This window comes from Chroicocephalus ridibundus, chromosome 6, assembly GCF_963924245.1.
Source record: "Chroicocephalus ridibundus chromosome 6, bChrRid1.1, whole genome shotgun sequence".
NCBI classification, from domain to species: domain Eukaryota; kingdom Metazoa; phylum Chordata; class Aves; order Charadriiformes; family Laridae; genus Chroicocephalus; species Chroicocephalus ridibundus.
Window position 1 is genome coordinate 32,021,027 of NC_086289.1, and position 23,289 is coordinate 32,044,315.

The 23,289-nt window shown below is 40.5% G+C and overlaps 1 long non-coding RNA gene across 1 annotated transcript in view; it reads right to left on the bottom strand.

Moving 5' to 3' along the window:
* LOC134517413 (uncharacterized) overlaps positions 1 to 23,289 on the bottom strand; it is a 179,344-nt gene that overhangs the window by 43,602 nt on the left and 112,453 nt on the right. The window contains exon 4 of the long non-coding RNA XR_010071623.1: positions 11,302 to 11,497. This is a non-coding gene — a long non-coding RNA (uncharacterized LOC134517413). The remainder of the gene's footprint in view (positions 1 to 11,301; positions 11,498 to 23,289) is intronic.

Genomic DNA, 23,289 nt, shown 5'->3' on the forward strand with positions numbered 1-23,289 from the left:
AACTGCTGGAGAGGGTGCAGCAGAGAGCTACCAAGATGATTAGGGACTAGAACACCTCTCTCATGAAGAAAGGCTGAGGGATTTGGGTCTCTTCAGCCTGGAAAAAAAGACGACTGAGGGGGGATCTTATCAACGCTTATAAATACTTAAAGGGTGGATGTCAGGAGGATGGGGCCAGGCTCTTTTCAGTGGTGCCCAGGGACAGGACAAGAGGTAATGGGCACAAACTTGAGCATAGGAAGTTCCACCTAAACATGAGGAGGAACTTCTTTACTTTGAGGGTGGCAAAGCACTGGAACAGGCTGCCCAGAGAGGTGGTGGAGTCTCCAACTCTGGAGACATTTAAAACCCGCCTGGACATGTTCCTGTGCAACCTGCTCCAGGTGACCCTGCTCTGGCAGGGGGGTTGGACTAGATGATCTCCAGAGGTCCCTTCCAACCCTATGATTCTATGACAGCAATAACCTGCATTGAAAGAGAGGGCAGAAAGGGGTCGATCTAAAAATGTGACGGCTGAGTGACACAGCAGTGACTGCTGGTGCTCAGGCCTGCAGGGAATTGCACCATACTCCTCCATGGTTGTCTAACACAGTCAAAGCAAAATAAATTAAAGAGCAGTTCTCTCTTTGTAGCAAGATCTGCAGGGCCACATGTCAAATGACACACAAATTTTCCCAGAAAGGACTTGGGTGGGGACAGCCAGCAGGAACTCTTGCGAGGCCAGGTTTCTGACCGAGGGGATGCACCTTCCCAGCTGGCTCCTCTGAAAAGCCACTTTGTGGCCACTGCTTTTCTCTGCCTGGACTATTGACATTCACTGAATTTTTCTGCTGAAGAGTACTCATAATGTGCCCTATAAAACTCTGGAATTTTCTTTTCAGAAATACGATTTTTGTGGATAAACAGGCAGGATTGCATTTGCCTGTATGTAAACGTAAATTATTTCTAGGTAAGGTTTGCTTAAAAACCTTTTGCTTTCTTGGCGTTATGGCTTCTTCTGTCTCACAGCATCTTAAAGGAAAAAAGCTTAAGTATTTTCACCATTTCCCTTGAGCTGCTCAACCCTGATCCAGACTGTAAAACTCTCTGCTACGAAAAAGCAGATATTGCAGTACAGAAAAGTCAATGAGTTTCCTCACACGCATGTGAGCAGAGCGCTCTTGCATAGAACAGGCGTTTCAGAGCCATACTGCTGCCCCAGTTCTGGGAGCAGGCTAAAACGGTTACAAGGGCTTTAGCATGAGTTGGCAACCTAACCCTGGGAAACGTTACGCACCATCAGAACATTATCTCATGGCTTCAGTGGAAACAGAGGACACTCAAGACTTCCTCAGGGCCACTTATCCAGTCAAAGATCAAATTCAGTATTTTTTATATGTGCTTTGAAGAAGAAATACAAAACTATTTCAGAAGACTAGTTTGTTCATAGAAAAAAAACCCCTCACACGCATTTGCCTGAATCACTTTGTGAGTCTACAACAACTGGTCAAGCAATTTCAACAGAACAAAGCAGCAAGGAAACAGGAAAAAAAAAAAAATAAGGCAACAGCTTGGAAACGGCGACTTTCCTTTTCTCATGTGGAAATAAGAGTTGCGTTTTGAAATTCATACAATTTTAATTCTGAATGCAATCTCCTGCTCCCCACAGAAAGTAAAATACTTACTTCAGGATTAAAATAAATTTGCTAGTTATTCATATTGGTTTTCTTTCTCTCCCCCCACCCCATCAAAAATAAAACAGAAATTTCATTTCCATTTGACCTGATTATTTTTCTTGTCTGAGTCACTACCTGCATGAAAAACTGCCAGAAACCACCTGAGCCTACCACCCTCAAATGATTATCTACATCCACATATTTCATAGGCCAAAAGGGAAAAATACCTTTTCTACTTCAGTCTAGGAAACATAAGCTTCCTTGCAACAGAGCACAGGCACAAGCCCCCAGCCAGCAGACTCAAGAAGCCAACAGCTGAGATGGTTATATACCTCCTGCCCTCCCAGTTTTTTCCTTATTAGGGTTGATTGGTGTTTTTGCAGCTGAACCTAATTAAGGGGTGGTGCAGACCAGCAATGCCCAGGTCTGAGGGCAGTTTCTGTCCTCCCTGTCTCCCGTTCCCTCGTGGCTGTTGTCACGCTGGTGAATGGTGTAACGGGAGATTCAGTGCACTCCCACATTTGATGCCAGGTTACGAACATTGCTTTTTTGGAGCAAGGCAAGCCGTGCTATGCATCGTGCTCCTTTTGAGTCTAACCTGCCGTCCTTCTCTTACACATAGATACGGAAAGTCTCCTGAAAATGAGACAGAGGCTCATAAAAATAGATCACTTGTAGCACTCTTACTGCAATATGAAATTATACTCGTGCCTTGGCCTGTGATTTCAAAAGCAATGCAATTACTTTTCCGTGGGAAGTACAAAACCCTGAGACAACTGGGTCTCTTAAAACATTAATGTCTTTTTTGTGTACTTTTTTTCTTCTTTTCCCATAATTAGTAATTAAACGTGTAGCTCTGTTCAGTCTGACACTCCTGTAAAGTTGATGAGTCTATGTTGAAATCACCAAAATAAAAGCAACAAGAAACAAAAATCAAGAAACCTCATATTACTTGACTTCCCCACCTACAGTGCTGTGTGCCTATGAATCCATTGATATTTTGCTTGTTTCTATTTAATATGCAACTTCTAGATTTTAGATAACACGAAAAAAAAATTTTATTTATTTAGTTTGAAGTTTTTTTACATATGCTGCTGATTTTTATAAACTGTGGAATGTGACATTTTTGAACATATGAAGAGTGGAAAATGCCTCAGTATTAAAAACACAATGGGAACAATTTTAAAGCTGGTAATTTCCATAAGACATTTAGATACATTTCGAATCTAAACGAACTGCTGATGAGAGGGCTATTTTTTGTGTTATGTGACAGCAGAATCCTGAAATCCTTGTTCAACCATGACTCTCGCTGAAATTTAGGAAAAATTTGTCTGAGTCAGGACAGCAGGATTCAGACCCAGGGATTTTTCTGCAAGGCCCTAGGGCCAAATTCGTACTTGATTTAAATCAGGCCAGCAGAACTGAAGTCAATAAAATGCCAGTGATTTATACCAGCTCTTATTTATTGCTATAGCACCCATGCTTACTTCTGTGCCCCAGTTGTAATCATTCTCCACCATTCGTTAGGTGCATATATAAAAGCTGTCACAAAGCACCAGCTAACTGACTGCTCTTTGTAATGTCAAATGTCAGATTTCCTTCATTTGCAAAACAAGATCTTGATCTTACCAATGCTGGTGGAAATAAGGATTCCTGCAACTCAGCCCCATGCTGCTCCATTGGGATAAATGAGGTAAAAATCAAGACTGGAACACAGAGATTTCAGCTATTGTGAGCATTACCATTTGCGTTGCTCTGAGGTGTGACAGGCAGGGAATTTTAGGCTTCTCTCTTTCTGGGTCATGCCAGTGACTTGAGTTCTATTTGATAACGTGAAACCTCCTAGTGTTGTTTCTAAGCAGATTCCCTGCCATTTCCCACCGAGTTGCTTAAACTTTTTTCCTTTTGTTGTTATTCCACAGAGATGCTCAAAACACACTTGCATCAAGAGGCCCTATCCTGTTATTTATGCAAAGTGACAAACCACTACACTGTCAGAAGAGAGAATGGGGGGGATGCTTGGGCTGTATCCAAATGAGTGGTTTGCCGCAGACCAATGGGGCAACTGTGAAGTGGATCTCCCGACTGCCCTTTGGTTCAGTTCTCAGAGCGATCTGGTGCCCCCAGAGCAGATTCCTTTTGGAAGGAACCCAAATGGCAGCTCCATGCCAGAAGCCACGCGGTCCAAGAGGCCCCGCTGCCTCCCCATGGCTCTCTCAGCACATGCCAAATTCTTCTTCCTTCCATGAATAGTTCTCAATAAAGCAAACAGAACATGTTGTTGCACATCACTTAAGAGACAGTGTCAAATGAATTTCTCTGTACAAGTTCCTATACTAATCTAGTAATCATTCCTCAAGGCTTTCTAGCTCTGCTGCCATATGGTTATCTGCAGGGAAGAACACTAGAGTTGAATTTGGTAGTCAGTATTTGATTCATTCACAGGAGAATCCTTCACTGAAACAGATAAGCACATACAGTCAACAGTCATGACAGTACTATTACGTTTCCCTTACTGCACAGTGTTGACATCTTTGCCGAGTCTCTCACCACAACGGGACTTCCTTTCATTAAAAAAGCCAGTTTAGCTATAACTCATTTCTTTACAGTTTGTGTTGCATTTTTATTCTTCTCAAATGACTCCTGCGTCATCACCTCCTCTAATCACCTTAGCTCTGCTAGATCCCTCTTGATTTCCTTAAAATTCTTCTTAGAATTCATAAAGCAAATCAGTGTGTATGGCTGGGAAACAACCTACTACTCTCTCCTTGCAATGCACGGCAGAAATTATGTTTGTCATTCTCAACAGCCTGTCTAATCTTGAATGCTTAACGTAGAAAGTCCTGAAAAGGCATGCGGACAATGGGTTGCACTTGAACAGAAGGAATTAAAAGGAACTTTTGGAAAGCTGCCCGCCGGAAAAGGACCTGGGGGTGTTGTTCGACAGCTGGCTGAATATGAGCCAGCAGTGTGCCCAGGTGGACAAGAAGGCCAACAGCATCCTGGTTTCTATGAGAAACAGTGTGACCAGCAGGACTAGGGAAGTGATCGCCCCCCTGCACTCAGCACTGGCGAGGCCCCACCTCGAGTACTGTGTCCAGTTTTGGGCCCCTCACTACCAGAAAGACATTGAGGTGCTGGAGCGGGTCCAGAGAAGGGCAACGAAGATGGTGTGGGGTCTGGAGCACAGGTCTTATGAGGAGCGGCCGAAGGAACTGGGGTTGTTTAGCCTGGAGAAAAGGAAGCTGAGGGGAGACCTTATCGCTCTCTGCATCTACCTGAAAGGAGGTTGTAGCGGGTGGGTATTGCTCTCTTCTCCCAAGTTACAAGCGACAGGACAAGAGGAAACAACCTCAAAATGCACCAGGGGAGGTTTAGATTGGATATTAGGAAAAATTCCTTCACCGAAAGGGTTGTCAAGCATTGGAACAGGCTGCCCAGGGCAGTGGAGGTATTTAAAAGATGTGTAGACGTGGTGCTCAGGGACACAGTTTAGTGGTGGACTTGTCATTGTTAGGTTAATGGTTGGACTTGATGATTTTAAAAGTCCTTTCCAACATGAGCTATTCTATGACCCTATGAACCCTATGACCCTGTTGCAGAAGGGAGTCAGTCCACAGAAGAGGAAACACATATATCAAAGGAAGGGACCAATACATCAATGTATTTATCAGCATTTGTCTGGGATGAGGAACGTCAGCTGTGAAAAAAAGGGACTGCTCCTGAAAAGCCACAACAGGTGGACTGCCTACACAGATCAAATTCACTGAAAACAGCGGGGGGAAAGTCACTGGATGTCACCACTTCTCTGCAGAAATCCAGCTGAGGGAGCATGGTGCTCCATCTAGCATAGTCTGTGGATTTTGACTGTGATCACTTGGGAGAGGCTGAGACACACATCTAAATATGAAAAGCCTTTCACGAGAAAGATGAAATTTAATTTCTTACTTCTCTTTCCCATTTTTTTTCCTCCTTTTTCTCATGGGGGTGATTTTCTTCATCATTACTGGCTGGTCTGAAAGCAGTGAAATACCTAGAGCCTTCCAATTTTACCCCTAGGGGTCATGCCATCTCAAAAGGCATTTTGTTTTCATGATATGTAACTTTGTCATTTGTTTATTTTTAATTTTGATATGCATCTTATTTATATTTTTAATTCTCTCTTGTTAAATTTTTTTGCACAACTTTGAGGTGTCCTAAATGCTTCCCATTCATCTTTTCTTTATTTCCCCTCTGCAGCAGAATAAGAACTGGAGAACATTACATCCTCTCTAAGATGTCCTGCTCATATTTTTTCTTTGATATATTCCGAGTATGCCCTTTTCTTTGTCATATGCAGCGCTTTCTTGCAGCAACTTTTACAATTGTGATTGACTTCTTGGCTTTCCTTTTAACCATAGTCTAAAACTTTAGTTTTCCAGCTGCCAGAGTCTTTCAGTTTCTGTACCTTGACATTTTCTCTAGGAATTTGCTGAATGGTTCTCAAGAATCTACATTTTAAAAATTCTTCTAAATCTATCTTTACATAATATGCCTCATCTGTGCGTAATAACAAAGCATTGAGACAGTACATAAAAACATAATTCAGAATTCTCCGTAAATATTAAATAAATTTAAATACTTCTGCCTTTTGCATTGCTAGAGACAAATACTGTTACCATAAACACAGCAAGGAAGTGCTCGGTTTCACCTGAAATAATACTGGTAAGTATCTCATGTCTTTGTTTAAATCATCAGCCTTTTTCTTAAGGAAAACCTAGGGAACACGAAGGCATTGGTAACCAAACTTCACAGTGTCACTGAGAGTGCATTACAACTATATAATACCTTCTTATACTCACATTGCTATTATCAGTATGATATTGAGGATTCAAGGCAGTTACCTAGGTACCCACATTTATGGAACTTTTAAGCACTTTTGGCTATAAGCAGGTGGGACTGGTAGATATACCATTCATCTAGAGGGGGACATGAAAATCAATAACCCAACAAGGCCTGCTGCCTCTAATTTTATTCAGAAATTAAAATCCCGCAAGATTTAACAGCATCCCTTTACATCATAGTCTTCCGTGTGAGTTTGCCAATCTACTGTAGAAGGCCAGAGGAAAGCAGAAATTCAAAGCATTACCCAAGACTTTTATGTGCGCAGTAAATGTTGAATTTCAGTGGTGAACACAAAGGATGAGCACACATGAATTGTTCCTTATTCTCCTATTTCAGGCAGGGCAACGCAGCCAGTGTATCCAGTTTCTCCAGCATCAAGGATGTTAGTCTTAGAAACAACTGTAACATCACATGAAAATAACAGAGACAGTTGAGAAGCTGGTGCCAAAGGAGAGAAGTCATCCAACTTTCTCATTTGCAATTTATGTGCCTGATAGGAACAATTTCAGGCTGGTTCCCATAGATGAGTGAAGTGATAGTGGCCCCATAGCGAAGGAAATGTTCAAGTTTTTTCTTTCTTACAAAAATAAAATGTCACAAAAATAAAATGTTATTGAAGCAGGAAGGTTTATCTCATGATGAAATCTTAATTCTCTTTCTGAATCATTTTGCTGCAGTTTATTTGTATTTTGTGATATTTCACACAAAACGGGATATTGATTTATTTTAACGCACAACTGCAAAAGGGCATGTGGAGGAGACGTGGACAAAGAAAAGATATTAATTATGTAAGATAACCCAACCATGCTTTGCAGGTGTATAATGCTAAGTACAATGCCCAGGTCCTGGTGATCCTTCATAAATTGGATTATAAAATTCTAGAGTTCAACGAAGGTTTTGGAAAAGAATAACAGAGGAAGTGCTAGTTCCTGCCAGTAGTGAGAATGGACTAAAGGAGCAGAATCTCGTCAGTGAAAACCATCAGCTTCAGAAGAGATAATGAAATGTGGTATTGGTTGACTGAAGCAATACAACTGGTACTTTGCCTGGTGCTTTGTTTGATTGAAATCTATAGAGGTGGGTGAGTTTAACCAGGTGAGAACTCTTATGTATGAGGTTAAGACTTTAAAAGGTAGAGTGAAGGAGTTAACTGCAGTTGGCAGTGGTATCTGATGCGTGTACAAATGGATCAATGTGCTTTCTTGTCCTCTCCAATACAATATAAATCTCCATAGCAGCCGGATAAATCAGCAGAAGGGAAAACCTGAAAAATCAGTTTCTCATTGACCTAGGATCTGCAGGACTTTAGTTCTTCTTCTTGCCTTTAATGTTATTCGATATAGCCTATTTGGAAATTAATTATCAGTAAAATTCAATCCTTTTGGAACTTAGAGCTTGATTTCAAGCAAAAATGCTCATTTAAAACAAACATTTGCCCACTCACTTGTCAGCAATCAGTTGAATCCAAATGTGTGCAAACCCAGCACCCACAAACAGAGCTGAAACTTTCACTGGGTGTACACAGAGGAAGAAGTTCCTCACTGAAGACACTGTGATTTAAAGAAGTTAAGACAAAGAGTAGAGTAAAAGAGTATGATTTCTGGCAGAGTGATAAGGACAGGTAAACCTGGAGAACTAGGCACGCTGTTAATCACTGCATAGGGAATGCCTGAAAAAGCCAGGAATTCTTCAGTGCTAGCTTAGTTGTTTCACCCGAGGAATACATTTCCTCTTCAGATTTCCTGGTCAGAAATGCTACATGCAGTTTCCACATGTCTCATGAATCTGCAGGTGCCCACCTCAGTTTCTTCCACCAACCTGTTATATGGCTCTGCTGCAGCGTAGGTGAAAAGGAACCTGTGTAGAAAAAATCTTTCTGGAAAAGGAAAGGAGAAAGAGAGCAACAGTATCTATAATCCTATGTTACCCCCACATATCTTGTGGAGACCACCGAGATCGGTGTTGCAACTGCTTAGAAACATGATGGCAATTCCAATAACATGGAAAAACAAGTCTTTGAAGAGAGAAAATTTCCATCATCATTATTACAGTTCTTAAGCTCAGCTCCAAAGTCAACAGAAACTGTATTTCATTTCTAGGAATGTCCATTTCAAGGCATCCATATTTGAACAATAATGCAAACTCTCCAATCCATCAAATTATTTAAGCCAGTTCTTCTCAGCCTTAAACTGGCTGGATCTCAGACCAAACCTCTCACATAAACCCCCAGATTATACTTGTGCCTATTTCAAAACTGAGAAAAATAGAATTCAGAGAGATTAAATAACTGGCTCAGGCAAACAGAACTAGTCAACTGCTGAGCTACGAAGAAAACCATGTTGCCCAGTCTTCACAAAACAAGATGACTGTGTTAGCTTTATTCATATAAACTAACTTACAGCACAGAGCTTTGGCCATAAGCAACTTTGTATGTACAGGAGGTGCAGTCGGTATAGACCAGAGGCACAGTAAACACAAAGGCTGCCAACAGCTAGCTGTGGTTTATGTTTTGCTGCCTCTGTCAGGAAGAAGGCCAGATCTCTAGAAAAATGGGGCTTTGTGTTTATACATATACAATTTCCTGGGAGAATTTGGAATGGTAATATTAATTTCTTAACACCTCTTTGTCTATAACATTTTCCTGTCTGGGGTGCTATTTCTATTTATAAATGTTATGGTATGAAATAAGGCAATAAAAAGCAGATTGTGTCATGAAGAATCCGTCACCCAAGTGGTGACCCCAGACATCATACAGGCATGAAAAGAGCACTTAATCTGGACAGTTTGCCAACACTTAGATAAACATATGTAGTTATAAAACTGTATTGCTGTCTTTTCTTGAATAATAAAAAAATGTCTAAAACAAGTAATTAGATTGTTGATGGTTCATTTATAGAAAGAAAGGCAAAGGAAAGAGTAGACAAATCCTTTTTCAACTGCTCTGTCCTTGATATCCATGTGGGGCAAACTCACTGGAAGACTAGGTGAAAAGAAAGTTTATGAAACATTCTTTTCCCATAAAAGCTTGAGAAATTAAAGCATATGTGTCTATTGAAGCCTATAGTTAGGTTTTCTAACTATGTAAAAGCTGTTATTCATCAGCTTCCTTTACATTACAAAATTAGAAGTGTATTTAAACTGATTTTTTTTATAATGTTTTGGCTTTGAATACACATTATCTGTTGAAAAAAACACCCTAAATCCTTAAAAGTTCTTGAGAATCCCTTCTGCAATTTCTGTCTTTCTTGTTTTCCAAAAGAAGCAGTAAGATGGGGCTTTCTCTCTCCTTCCTGCCAGCCAGCACCTCTGATCTCGGTGAGCAGAGGCAGAGTTGCAGGCCCTTATGGAAAAAGGAGCTCACTGCACCTTTCTCCACCCCTTGTCGCTCCAGCACTGAGAAAAGGAAGATGCTCTCTGCTGATATAATGACCTCTTCATTCCTCTCCTCAGAGGGGAAAGAGATGTGAGACCCCTCTGGAGAGGAAAAAGAAAACTAGTTCTGCTAGGGAAAAGCTGCAGAAACGTAATCCCTGAACAGGAATTCTTAGGAAATGGACAGAATGCGAATTTGGGTCTTTAATTGTAGGGACCATTGGACAAATCTGGATTTAAAGAAATCAGAGGAAATGAAGGGGCTCCAGGTGACTCCATCGAAAGAGCTATTAATAAATGATGGGTTTCTCAGACACGGTACACAGAAACAAGAAGCTGCCTGCTGCTCATCTGCACACTGCTGAGAGCAAAGCATATTTGCACAGACCATTTTTGGCACTTAGGAAGGGGAAAATTTGGGTTTGTGCTGAAAAATGGAATGTTTTGTTTCCAGATCAGCTGCTGATAGCACTCTGTTCCTAGCAGTAAGAAAAGGAGGTTCTAAATATTGACAATATTTCTTATGTTCTGCATGAGTAAGTGGACACACTCCTTTCTCTCCCTTTATCCTTTTCTACCTTGACTTTTGTTTTTCTTCACAATGTTCCTCTCCATTTAAAAAGCAGGGAAAATTAATATTTCCTCAGTTGAAGCAATAGTTCTATTCAATATGGTTCACATCTGCAAATTGTCTATTCAGTTTTATCTCCTTGCTTTCATAATTTTCCTTTTTGTTTAATGTGCAGTACACAGGAGACTGGCAGGATTACAGGAAGAAAATGAGCTGCGTAATGCAACCTGAGGAGGGTGTGGCAAAAAGGGACTTGCTGGCAAATTGATCCAAAGGGATTATTTTAAAGTCATCTTTTCTAAAACTCTATTTTAATGGAATTAGACGGATGTCTGATACATATTTGATTTACCAACCTTTTAGAGACCCTTTCTTCCCTATGATATCTCTGTGTTGTAAAGGACGCTGAAGCTACGATATTTGTTTTATTTCAGGGTAAATTCCATAGGAAAGCAGGGTATTTTAAAGCTGTGCAAAAGATGCCAAGAAATCAGAAAATACTGACATTATGGCTTTATAAATATCCTCTTCCTTTTTTTTTTCCTTCCCTTTTTTTCATCATTGTAGCCCACAGTTACAATATCTAAGGAAGTGAAACATTTTTTCTTATATATGAGATCGACATATTTTATCAGTTTGTATGTGTTCCTTTTAGATCTACAGTTACCTCATTGACATAGTTGTTCGGTATATTTTAATTGACTTAGGACTTTTTGGATGACATCTTGGCTCTGGTGAGCCAAGTGACAAAACTACGATCCCCCAAGTTTCCATCTTTCTAAGCACTATTTTAATAACTTCACCACCGATCTTACTCACCCATTTTCTTCTCAGCTTTCCTCATGCCTCGCAGACAGCAACGAGATGAAGCGCTCTGTCCCGCTGGATGACTCTCCGGGAACGCAGCTTGCTGAGGTATACAAGGCAATGCTTCTGACAATGCCGGTCGGCGAGGCCCCAAAGTTGATGTTGCCTTCATGAGTTTTGGCGTTTCTTTAGATTCAGATGTTCATTTCTGCAACACGAACATGACAAATTTTCCTAAAGTTGCCACTGATTCACATATAAAAACAAGGAAAACTGTTTTAGGAGGATTTGAAGAAGGCTACCTAATTCCCCTTCTTACTAAACGAAGATAACAAATCCATGCCAATCAAACAGAGCTCAGCCTTGGGGCCCCTTCACACAGCGGCCCAGCCCAGGTAAGTATTTCACAAAGCACTCAGCATTAAGCATTTCTAGTCCCACTGGGCTGGGGCTGCCCAGCAGGAACACAAATGGACTGCAATTATTTCTGCGTGAAGCATTCACTCCAAGTTTTGGTGGATTTGGCCCTAGGGTTTACAACCAGGTAGGGGTCTTGCACCCATTTCACACAAAGAAAAGAATCCAGGCAACTCAGAGGAATATTTTTGTTTCTCTCTTTTACTCTTGTCTGAGTATATTTATACTGTTTGGCTAAACAATATGAGAGTTGCGGGGATATAAGGAGAAATGTTTCACAGAGAATGATGAGATTATTATGCAAAAGCCGAGACAAAATAAGTCTGTTTATTTATTTAAATTTTACAGTGTTCCACTTTTTTACACAAGACTGAGCTCAAGAGGCTTAACAAGTGGCTCATCCTAGAACAATGGCCTTAATTTACTTCACAAATGAGACACAGGAGCCCCGGAGGCAGAGAGAAAACAGGAGATAGGCTGAGGGGAGGTTTCAGTGTAATTAGTTCTGCTTAATGTACTTTCAAATTTAGTGTGGGGTTCAGCTCTTCCAGTTCACCTTAAAAAGGTAATGGGGCCCTTTTTAAGCTGCCAGAAAAGATCTGGCTCAGGTACTGGGGGGCCTCCAGTGCAAATTTACTTGTATCATTAGAAAAGCCATTTCCTTTTACGCGTGAGCCTAATGAAAGTACACTTAATTTGTAATTTTGTATAATTATAGATCTTGATGAGACAGATGAATGTGAATTCAGTATCAGCTCGTGAGTTCATCATTCCTTGTATCATCCATTTCTCAATTATCTCTAATGGTTGTCTTCAAGAGATTTATATCTTGTCATTTTCCTGGTAACCCACGTAACATATCCTAGCGGAATTGTGCAATGATTTGTGCTAAGGAGACCAATTTCAGTGTCCCGCACCAAGTTTCTGAAGGTTAGGTTTCTAAAATACTTCCAGACTATCTTCAGATATTTCCAATGTAGATAAGATTTCCTTCCAGCTCATGGTATTCCCATTGTTTGCTTTCCACTTCCAGAAGAACAGCCAAGTACTCCAGTGCTGATGTCTTCTCATCTCAAATTTCCATGCCCTTCCTTCCTTTTAAACCTTGCTCAGGTACGTGTATAGACCTTAATCATACAGCCAGTTATTTCTACACATGCTTCTTTTTTATACATTAGCATGATTTCTTAAATGTCCTGTGGGGTTTTCCAGTTCTCTGCTTTCTTTTTTCCTTTCCTCTTATGTCCTCACAGATAGTTCAATGGCAAAGTGACCTCCACCCTGGCCTCTGGGCTGTTATCACTGGGGCCTTCTGCTCCTCTTATTCATAGTAATCTTTTCCTCATAGTCATGTTTTTTCAATTTCTTTTTAAACTGCTTAACTTACTCCCAGGAGCAATGCTTACAAGAGAACTATAAGACCTAAAAGTAAAAGCAAACACGAGACACCCCAGGGAGGGCCCAGATGCTTTTAGAATTTGTTGGTGGTTCTTCAGGGAGCTACATGTATCTGAAAAAAAAGTTATAGACAAAGACCAGCAGTTCCTCTTCCACAAATCTCTCATTAGGAAAGCGGCCATCTGAATCCTCCAGCTACAAATAAATTTTTAAAAAATCCCATGTTTCTAACCTCCCTTTTACCCTTTTCGTGGTCATCTCCAGATATTCAGGGCAAGGATTCATTTCCATTTTGAAGTATGGAAAAAGTAAGCTCACATATTAGGGTGGTTTTTCTGTGCTCATTCATCTTGCTGACTTTCGTCTTGAAAGCTTTCAGGATTAACTGAGAGTATTTTTTTTATTTTTTTTCATACTAAGGTGATGGAGGCAGCAGCCTTAGTAGAAACAAATGCTTTTCCATCAGAAGGAGAAGTGTTCATAATGCAGCTCTGTTTATCATCCTACAAAATAAGAAATATTGCAGCTGCTCTGTCTGCCACTTTGAAATGTTCGGAACCATTTATGCTTTGTCATTACAACACCTACCATTATTTGCTTGGCCAGGAAAGTATTTCAGTGCTCTCACGATAAATATTTTGCTTATGAGTATTGTTAATTTTGCAGTGTATGACATAATTGAGTTCCCTTAAACATCCATAAATTGTCAGGCGCTCCAGGTACCTACCAGCATCCTATCTGATTATGGAAATGCTTGCAGGTAGATTTCTTTCATCCAGATTTAATAAATATAGTTTTATGAAATACGCGAATAAGCAATGTTTAGAGATATGCAGATTTGAACAGGTTGGAAAGACATTAAATAAACGTAAGGCAGATTCCATCTTACAGTCCAAGAAAAGATACAGGTGACTTTTATCACCCGCTGATCAATCCTTATTGTATTGCAAATGCCAAAGTCATTTTGTTCAGTTTTATGAGCAATAAAGTGGTTGCTCAAAACTACAAAAGGCTGGACAAAGATAAGGAGGGGACAGTGCCTTTTCCAGAACAGAACTGCTTGACAGGACTGGCCTTGCCCTGCCTGCCTTGGACAAACTATGATTGATGTAAGAATAGCCCTACACCAAAAGCCACAATATCGCTCCACACTTCCAGCAGCTGCTAGGAAATAAGGTTTCCTATTCTACTTAAGAACGAGGCAGAAATGATAGTTTTCAGGCTCATAGCATAATAGGATTTCCCAAGGGCTCTCATAACTTAGCTTTATTGCTAAATGTGGTTCGTGTTTGGATGGTATTTAGAGGAAGCTCTTCTGTGAGGAAATTGTGAGCCCTTCAGCGCCTGACTGCTGCATACTGACCTGGGTGAGATCTTTCCCTTGCCAACGAATACAAACTGGCAAGTGGGTGAAGGCCTGTCACGCTCTCACCTGTCACTGCAGCTCGGTTAGACGATTTCTAGCCTCAGATGTCTTCATTTAAAAAAGCTTCTAGTACCACAAACACAGAAATGAGGCGTAATTTGGAGAGACGGAAGTGGCAAGGGAAAGAGTATTGCTTAAAAAGAAATATGCATGGTTACATAAATGAAGAATTACCAGAAAAAAACTTTTACAGGGAAAGAGTATGAATTTTGATGACAGTTTCATTACAAGATAGAATATGGATTTCAATGTAGTTTTTGTAAAAATGTATTCACTGCAGTGTTTCTTAGCTTAGTAGTAATTCTTGGATGTACCTGGCTGGAAATTGACCCTGGAAACCATCTGCAAAGAGAAAAGCTTGGGCTTGGGTCTTCAGCTACTACAGTTCCACAATTCTACTTTGGACAACTGAGTCCAACTCACTCCCTCCGGCACAGGATTTCCTACTCTCCTCTGTTACAATCGTGGTAACTACATAGAAGCAGAGATGGAAAAAAATTCTCAAAGAATTGTGGAAAGAGGTGGTATAATTCTTGGGAATTGCTCCGACAATAACAGCAGTACACAGAAGTAGATCTGGGAACTGGATAAACATCCAGCATCTAAGTAATGTCTCACTCCTGCAGCAAAAGCGCTACGTATTTGAAGGAAGACGGAATGAGAAGTGATTTTTCTTAAACTGAGAGAAGTACCACTCAAGGTATAAGAAGCTCAGCAGAACAAAGGGATTCCATGAATCACAATTTCCTCTGTTTTCATCTTTTTCCATTTATAGAATGAAAATATCAAGCATGCAGATAGCTTACCCATGTAATGTTTCATTTCATAGATTTTTTGAGAGAAGGCAATAGAGGAAAAATACAATAATCTCATCTTGCCTGTCATATCATAACCACATTGTAACCTGAAAGATTTAGAAAGAGGAGCAAAAACCTGAACTGTTTAGAAGATTGCAATGCATGGATGTGCATGTACAAAAGAATTGCTTGCCTAAGAAGTGATGTTTCTCACATTTCTTTGCTAAAATGTGGTGCAGACAAGGGGATTTCTATGTAAAGCAGCAGCAATAATCTCTGTCCCCACAACTGCCACAAGGTTTTACAGCCATTTGCATAGTAGGAATTTCCTCTGGATTTGCTGACCTCCCCAAAGAGCTCATCATACAGATTTCGATAATTTTACATAGCTTTGTTTTAGCCTCATATGCAGTGTTCTTGACAGTATTGGCACACAGTAGAGGCTTAGACTATAATAAGGTGTTAGGTTTTGCTTGTTTCCATCCCTGCTGCAGTCGTCAGTGTGGATAATTACTGTATTCCTTTCTCCTTCCCCCTTTTCTTTTTAAGCCCATTGTTCCAACTTCTGGCAATGGAGGAAATGTTCAGGATGCCAGCGTCGCTTCCATTTTCCTGTTGCACTATTCTGACTCTGTTTCCATGAGCTGCTTATTCCTTCTCTCTGCTGCCCAGGGAAGATGGTCAGGAGCAGAGGGAGGGCTGCAGGGACCAAAGAAAATAGCCCCGGAGAGGAGGAAATTTCTTAGCTCATTTGGCCCCATTTTGTGGAGAAGTCTCACTGCTTCCAGTGGCTCAGATTTAACTCCTTTAACTTTATACCTCAAACTTTACACCTTGCTCAGGTAAAGGCTGGGAAGATCATCTGAGCTGCCTCGAACTTCATTTCTTTAGTCAAGGATTTAGGGAGGAAGAGAAACCCACCAATTGTTGCTTGCATCATCAGACTCAGTTAATAAATCCCATTGAGACATTATACCCCTCCTATTATTATACACACTCCTATTCCTTATTCTTCTTTCTTCCTTATTTATTTAGTGCTTGGGGTTTTCTCTTTCAGTATGTTAAGAGAAAGTGAAAAACATTTGAAAACCCAGAATAAAAAAGATCAGATACAAAAGTCATGTCTGGCATGTGATGTCATCACTGTCCTGAAGTCAGCTGTTTCTCTTGAAACAGTGGGCTCTGGAGAAAGCCCTCAAGCCCCATATTGCTTTTAACTTTTTTAATCCCCACTTGCTTTAGCACTGATCTGGCAAACTGTTCTGCTAGTGCTGAACTCACTGTTACTGAATGATTGATTGGCAGACTTCTCCCTTCTGAGACAGCGTGGCTGCTGCTGAGCCTGTGCTCCTTCGACTGAAAAGGGACCGATGAATTTAGAGATGCTTTGCTTTCCAGAAAGCCTCTTTATTATCCTCCAGCTCTTCTGACGCTTCAGAAATACAAGTCAAGCTTCCCCTCTGCCTTTTCCCTATTTGAAAGGATTGTTCTGTTGCATTTTGGCTGCACAAAGGATTGTAGTTCAAAAGTAGCACCAACTCTGTTAAATAGTTGTTAATCTACATCCCTTGGCACTGGTGCACCAGAGCACAAAAGTTCACCAAGTGGTGAAGACTGGGATGGGAGTGGGAGTGAAACTGGGCTGAAGACAGATCTTTTACACCTCAAATCCTCCATGAAGCCTCGGCAGTAGAACAAAGTAAGGTGTGAGTTTATCCCAACCTGGAAGAAAGGCTTCATTTACAACAACTGGATCTGGATTGATCTTTGTTGCAGGCTTGGGCTAAAACCTTGGTCTGCTTTCATCTCTTTTCTTCCACACTGCTATTGGCATAAACTGTAATGACCCCAAAGACATGAGGTAGGAAGATCACCTATGGTACTATGAAGATCTGCTTCCTTTCTTCTGGAAAAACGACTGAGATGAATGATTGAGATCACTGAATCCATAAAAACTTGCTTCAGGTTCATCTCCACGAAGAGGCCGCCCCCCCCCGCCAAGTGGCAGCTGCTGCATTTGTGCCAGAATGCTTCACAGATCTAGCAGTGAAGCACGTATGAAGAGACAGCACCTGAGCTTTTCTGAATTCAATCTGATGCAGACTGCTCTTCATAAACTAGAACATTTAGCCTCTGTGTACTACCTCCAGAAGCAAAGGATGCTAAAAGAACTTCTTCAGTGATGAGAAGAATGACTTATGACTAGCACCGTTCATTTCAGAAGCTAGCAGCTACCATTTAAAAACACTTAAGTGAATATATATTACACTTAGATGTGTTCAAATTTTACTAACGGAGCTACTGTCACAGTGGTTAATTCATCTGTTATTTACGTTAATAACAATAACAAATCTTATTCTTCAGCTTCAGCATAGCCTATACTTAAATGTTTTAAAAAGTTTGGCAAATATCAACCCTTACACACCTCTCTCAGTCTGGAAGGTGTTATCATCCTCCTTGTGAAGAATATGAATGCCAAATACATTAAGTAATTTCTTCCAAAGTTCTTCACTGAGATATCTGATACTTTCTAGCTTATTGTCCTTTCTCTTAACCTTTATATTTTATTGATTTTCAAGAAGCACCTAAAAACTGAAGGTAGAAAATAAAACCCAAGGCTTCTTATGTGTGGCAGAATAAAAGGAAAATTTAAGTGAGATGAACTACAGCCAAACTGGAGCTTGGCAAGTAGAAGAGGATTGGTGCCCTTCTGTCCCATGGCAGTGCTTTTATTTTCAAATGTCTTTATCAGGTACTGCTCTGAGAAACAACACGGTGTGTGTAGGCAGGCTAATTAGTTCGTTAGCAAGGTTCATCATTGCATTAGTATGGTACCCTAGCCTCCCGCTGTTATCTACCCAAGAAAACTGGCTAATTCAGTTAGATGTGGATTTTTTTCATGTTAGGATACAGCTTTCACCTTTTACCTTATACTTGAGAGGTCTTATTTTAGAGACCATTGGTAAAGAAGGGAAAAGAATATACCATGTTGATTTATGTATTTAGCACTATTAATGGTCTTCTCTGGAACCAGGAAGAGGGATCAGAAACGAAAGAAAGTTTCAAAAAATGGTTTTTGCTGGTATGGTTTTGATATCTGAAACCCCACCACCACTTTTGTTTCAAATTTTTCCTTGAAAAAATGTGGCTGGACATCTCCTTTTGCACTAACTCCAGCTGCAGTTGTTCTCTCTTCACCTTCTGATTGTATTTTTGGTTGCAAGTTTTCAAAGTAGGCCTTTTCTGCTTCTTTCCTCGCATTTAATGGAAATGCACAATTCTTTTTTGTTCTGTTATCTCCTGGTTTTAGTTCTCTGCCATTTTTGCACGGGTACTTTACTCCCTGACACCCCAAGCAGACCAGGACGGGCTGAATGAATTGCAGTACCCTGCAATGATGCCCATCAGTGTTATCAGACTGTAAATCTGATTTTTTTTTCTTTTTTCTTTAAGTTTTTAAATCTTTTTCAAGAGAATGGCTGGATTCCCACCTATCTCATTTCAATGTTGAGCTCTGAGGTCCTAGACTCTTTTACAGTCTGCTGAGAAAAAAGCACACAGGCCCAAGAAACGTGATTAAAATGTTCAACCACACCAAAGATTTTGATATAAATATTTGCAAAAAAAACAGAGCTAGAAGATTGAAAGAGAATAGGATATAACAGAAATGCCATAACTTTGAAACTATTTTTCAATAAAATAAAACTATGGTTGAACTTCATGTTGGAATGCCAGGGTGCTGTGATAAATGGAGGACTCAATTCTGTTTCACCTGCAGAAAAGGGAAACAAATTCTTCGCAATGCACTTTATTAAAATGCTGATTTTGACTTTTTACCTATGACAGAGCAATCTGTAAGAGAAAGTAATAAGGCAGTGAAGCTTTGAATTTTAATACCTCTCTTCCTCCTTTTCCTTCCCTTCATGTTTTTCTCCCCTCCCTTGGCTGGCGTAGGATTGGATGACTATGACTCAAGCACAGCCAAAATTAAAAGGCTTGTACAAAATTAAAAGGCTTACCCTTGCCTGCTTCCTTATTTACCCATGTAACTATATACATAAAAACCTCAATATTCCCAAGAAGAGGTTATTTAAGAGTACCAATGGTGTGGCTATGTGACTCTTTTCCAGAAAATCAACTTAAGTTGATGCTCTCAGATCATTGTATAGGAAATCAAATTTGAAATTGGTTTCAAATTAAACTCATTCCACTCGGTGTAATTTCCTGATGCCTACTTCTTCTTAGTGACTCCTGCTTTCTATTACAGGTATAACGTCCTGCAGAAGTGTTGTCTACTGGATTTAGAACAAAATGAATTAAGAAATATCTCACACATTGTGTATTCACCAGGTTATTCAAACTGAAGGAATTGATTTTTTCCAGCCAAGTGTCACGCTAAGACCAGATCTAGGAAGACAGCTGGTGTAAAAAGCACAACCAAATAAACCAACAAAAAACCCCAACCATGAAGGCTCTGGGCACAAAAGACTTCATTGATATTAATAATGTTCAATTCTAAGATCGCTGTACTGGGACTTCAGCACAGGAATGGCGTCTTGTGGCAGAAGTAAGCAAAGCAAAAGCTTGTGAAAGAGGAGCATCCCGGGATCTTACAGTCTCAGCTTAGCCAATAACTTGGCGTGCGACCTTGGATAAATCACTTGTCTGATTACATCTTAGGAAATCAGCTGGAAAACAAGTATAAAGGCTGCTCTCTCTGACAAGCTGCTTTGAACAAACCGATATGTGCTCCTGTGACATCCCTTATTGACATGCACTTCTTTAGATAGAGGATTGCCTAATGGGTACGTTGGGGAAGAGTAACCAAACATGACAGATGCAAAAGGTACCTATATTCATTTACTGCATAAAAGGTTAGAGTTCCTACTCATTTAAGGTTAACGGCAGCACACAGGCTAAGACAGCAAAAGACTGGTTGCAAAGTCGATGGGTTTCCAACTTATTTTCTTCAAATCTTATAAAAAATATAATCAGATTTGAGTGGTTGGTAAAAGGTTCAAAATTCATTTGGATTTTATCCTAACCTGTACCTCCATGCCAAATGTTATACTCTGCATGTGGATCAAAACATCTCTCAGATAGACACAACTAGTGAATATGAATCCTCTGGCACATGAAGCCTTACCCACTGTTTTACCCAATTCAACATAATCCCAACCCAATGCACACACATCACTGACCTTGCAGTAATTCATCACCCTTATTATGAACTGAATATTAGTTTTTGAAAAGAGTTAGGAAGCTGGAAGAAGAGGAAGAGACAAAGTCGATGCTATGGCTGACTACCTGCTAAAAGGTGTTTCGGAAAATGTGAAAGAAAAAAATGTACCATTTATGTAGGCAAGTGTATATATAAGAGTTAAAAAATCCACAATATAAACTCTGTTCCTGGTGACTCCTTAAACACTGGTGCTTTGCTTTGTTAAGCTCTGCTTCTCGGAGCAAGCGTATGTATGCAACTTGGCAGTTGCTAAGGTAACAATCATTTGGGGGAAACAGCAGAGTAAAATAAGACTTATAAAACCTACAGAAAATTGACATTAAATGGCAATGGCTTCCCTAGGCTTACAGTAACTCCCTGTATGTTCATGAATATACATATCTAACACAAATGTTTCCATTCCCCAGGACTTATCTAATTATGTTTCTGTTTTGAAGGTGAATGGCAGTGCCACTTGTATTTGTTTAAAAAATAAAAATATGGATTAATAAAGGAAATGCACTTTTGTCTAAAACCATGACCAGTTAGTGATTTAACACACGAAATGTTTACGCCCATCCCCTGCCACTGCTTCTTCCCCAAAGGGACGTTCCCGGGCACAGCCTCAGGGGGTGCCGAGGGACCTGTCACCTGCTGTTCCCACCTTTGAGCCTGTCCGTGCTCTGGGGAAAAGGATGCACTGAGAGCTGTGAGAATCGTTTCTTCCTCCCCCAGGTCTTTCCATCATACTCAACACATAACACTGTCATAACTAGCTTGGGTTTTCTTACGCTGCCTTCTTTTTGCGATCCCATGAGTTTCCCTAGCAGTGGGAGCCCCAGACAGTTTGAGTGTAAGTGGATACTAGCATCCACGATATTTGAGATAAGGCACATGGATTCAGACTACACCCCACATTGCCTTCCAAGCCTAAGGTTTATGAAAAAAATATAGGCTGATTTAACTAATGAAGATATTCTGAAGCTGCTGTAGTTAGCAATAGTCTATATAAGGATGCCTCTTTTATTTTAAGTAAATTTTAACAAAACAGAATTGAAAATTGAAGAAAGTCATGCATATGACTTTCTTATTTAGGGGCTTGCCATCTTCCTTCTGGGAGACATCTGACTCTTCCTGTAGATCTTATACAGTAAGTGCTACCAGCCTTGGAGGATGCTTCACTGATGTCAGGAAATCATTCATTCACCTAGGAAATTTTTTCTTTATCTAAGGCATCACTTTTTTGGTACACGTGAGACATGCCGTGATGACTGAGAGCTGAACATCTTTATTAAATCTATGAGTAAAACAGCAAATGTTTTACAAAAAAAACCCACAAAAAAAAAAAAGAGGGAAAGAAAGGAAAAGGGAGTCTCCTCTGCAGGTGCTGCTAACAATTTCTAACAGGCAACAACTCATCACAGTCAAAGCATTTGGGGTGACTGTTCATCACTGTCTTCTTAAAGGTTCAGTTCATCATTTTCTGATAGGAAAGCAGAAAACAAGGCTGGTCACAGCCACATAAAAAATCCAAATCAGATCGAAGCACAGATGTTGGCAGTATACAAACCAAGAAAACAACAAAGCACTCCAAAACCGAACAAAACTCTCTAGCCACTCTCTAAAAGTAAGCACGTACAAAGGCCTAGATTCCTCTAACAAGAGCCACTTAAGCATTAAGTTTTGTGTCGATAATCGAGGAAAAGATAAGAATAAACCCCAGGGCGACTCCTCTAACAAAGACACACCACCCAGAGAAGGAATCCAAGGTGTCCAAGGTGCTGAGGCAACTCAACAAGATGCACGAAGGTAGGCATGATAAATTCAAGTCACGACGTTCACCCAGTGCTCTCAGCAGCCCTCAGACTTTAAGCCGAAATCTGGTCATAATTTTCACACTGGTGAAAGATCACTTGCATTGCTGTATGTGTTTCATTTTTTAGGAAAAACAGAGGGAAAATGCAAGTCTTCGGGCCAAACACTTCCCAGATGTAAGACTATACTTGCCCATAGTAATAAGGATTACCTTAGTTCAGATATATTTTTTTAAATGTCTTTGAACCTGTTTGTCTACCCTGAGAGTAATTAAAAAAACAAACAAACAAACAAACAAACCCAAACAAGGTAACTTTCAGCATAGACGGTCATGGCTAAATAAAGCCTTTCTGAATCCAACTTGTACCCTGACTATCCCGAGGGAATCAAGTTGTGTCTAGTGTTGTTGATCTTCATTCCCTGATGGCCTGTCTGTGACTCTCAAATAGTGATTTCTAAAATGTTGGCCCCACTGGCAGGCTCTGGCTAAGGCTCCCAGGGAGCCGAGCGAGCAGCTCCGCTCTGTTTTCAAGGAAAGAGTTGTGCCCTGTGGCACGTGCCCAGCGCATGGGAGGAGATCACGGCGGGGAGGGAAAGGGGGCACCCGCTCCGTCCAAGGGAGGAGACAGCAAACCTCCACTTTCTTTAGCATTTCCTCCCTGGGGCAATCAGAGAAGCAGCGACGTGGTTTCTGGAGAGAGAGGCATTAACAGTCCCAGTTAGCAGACACCCAGCAGGTTGCCAGAGGGAAGAGATAGTTTGGAGATGCAGCTGGGAAAGATCCCTCCTGCTCTTTTTGTCCAAGTTCATGTATTTTATCCTCACAGTCTAGAAAGATTTGGCTTCTTGTGTTGACATGAATGCGAATGAGGCATCTGCCTCAGGAAAAAATGAGGACCAATGGCACAAAAAAAGCTTTCTTCTTA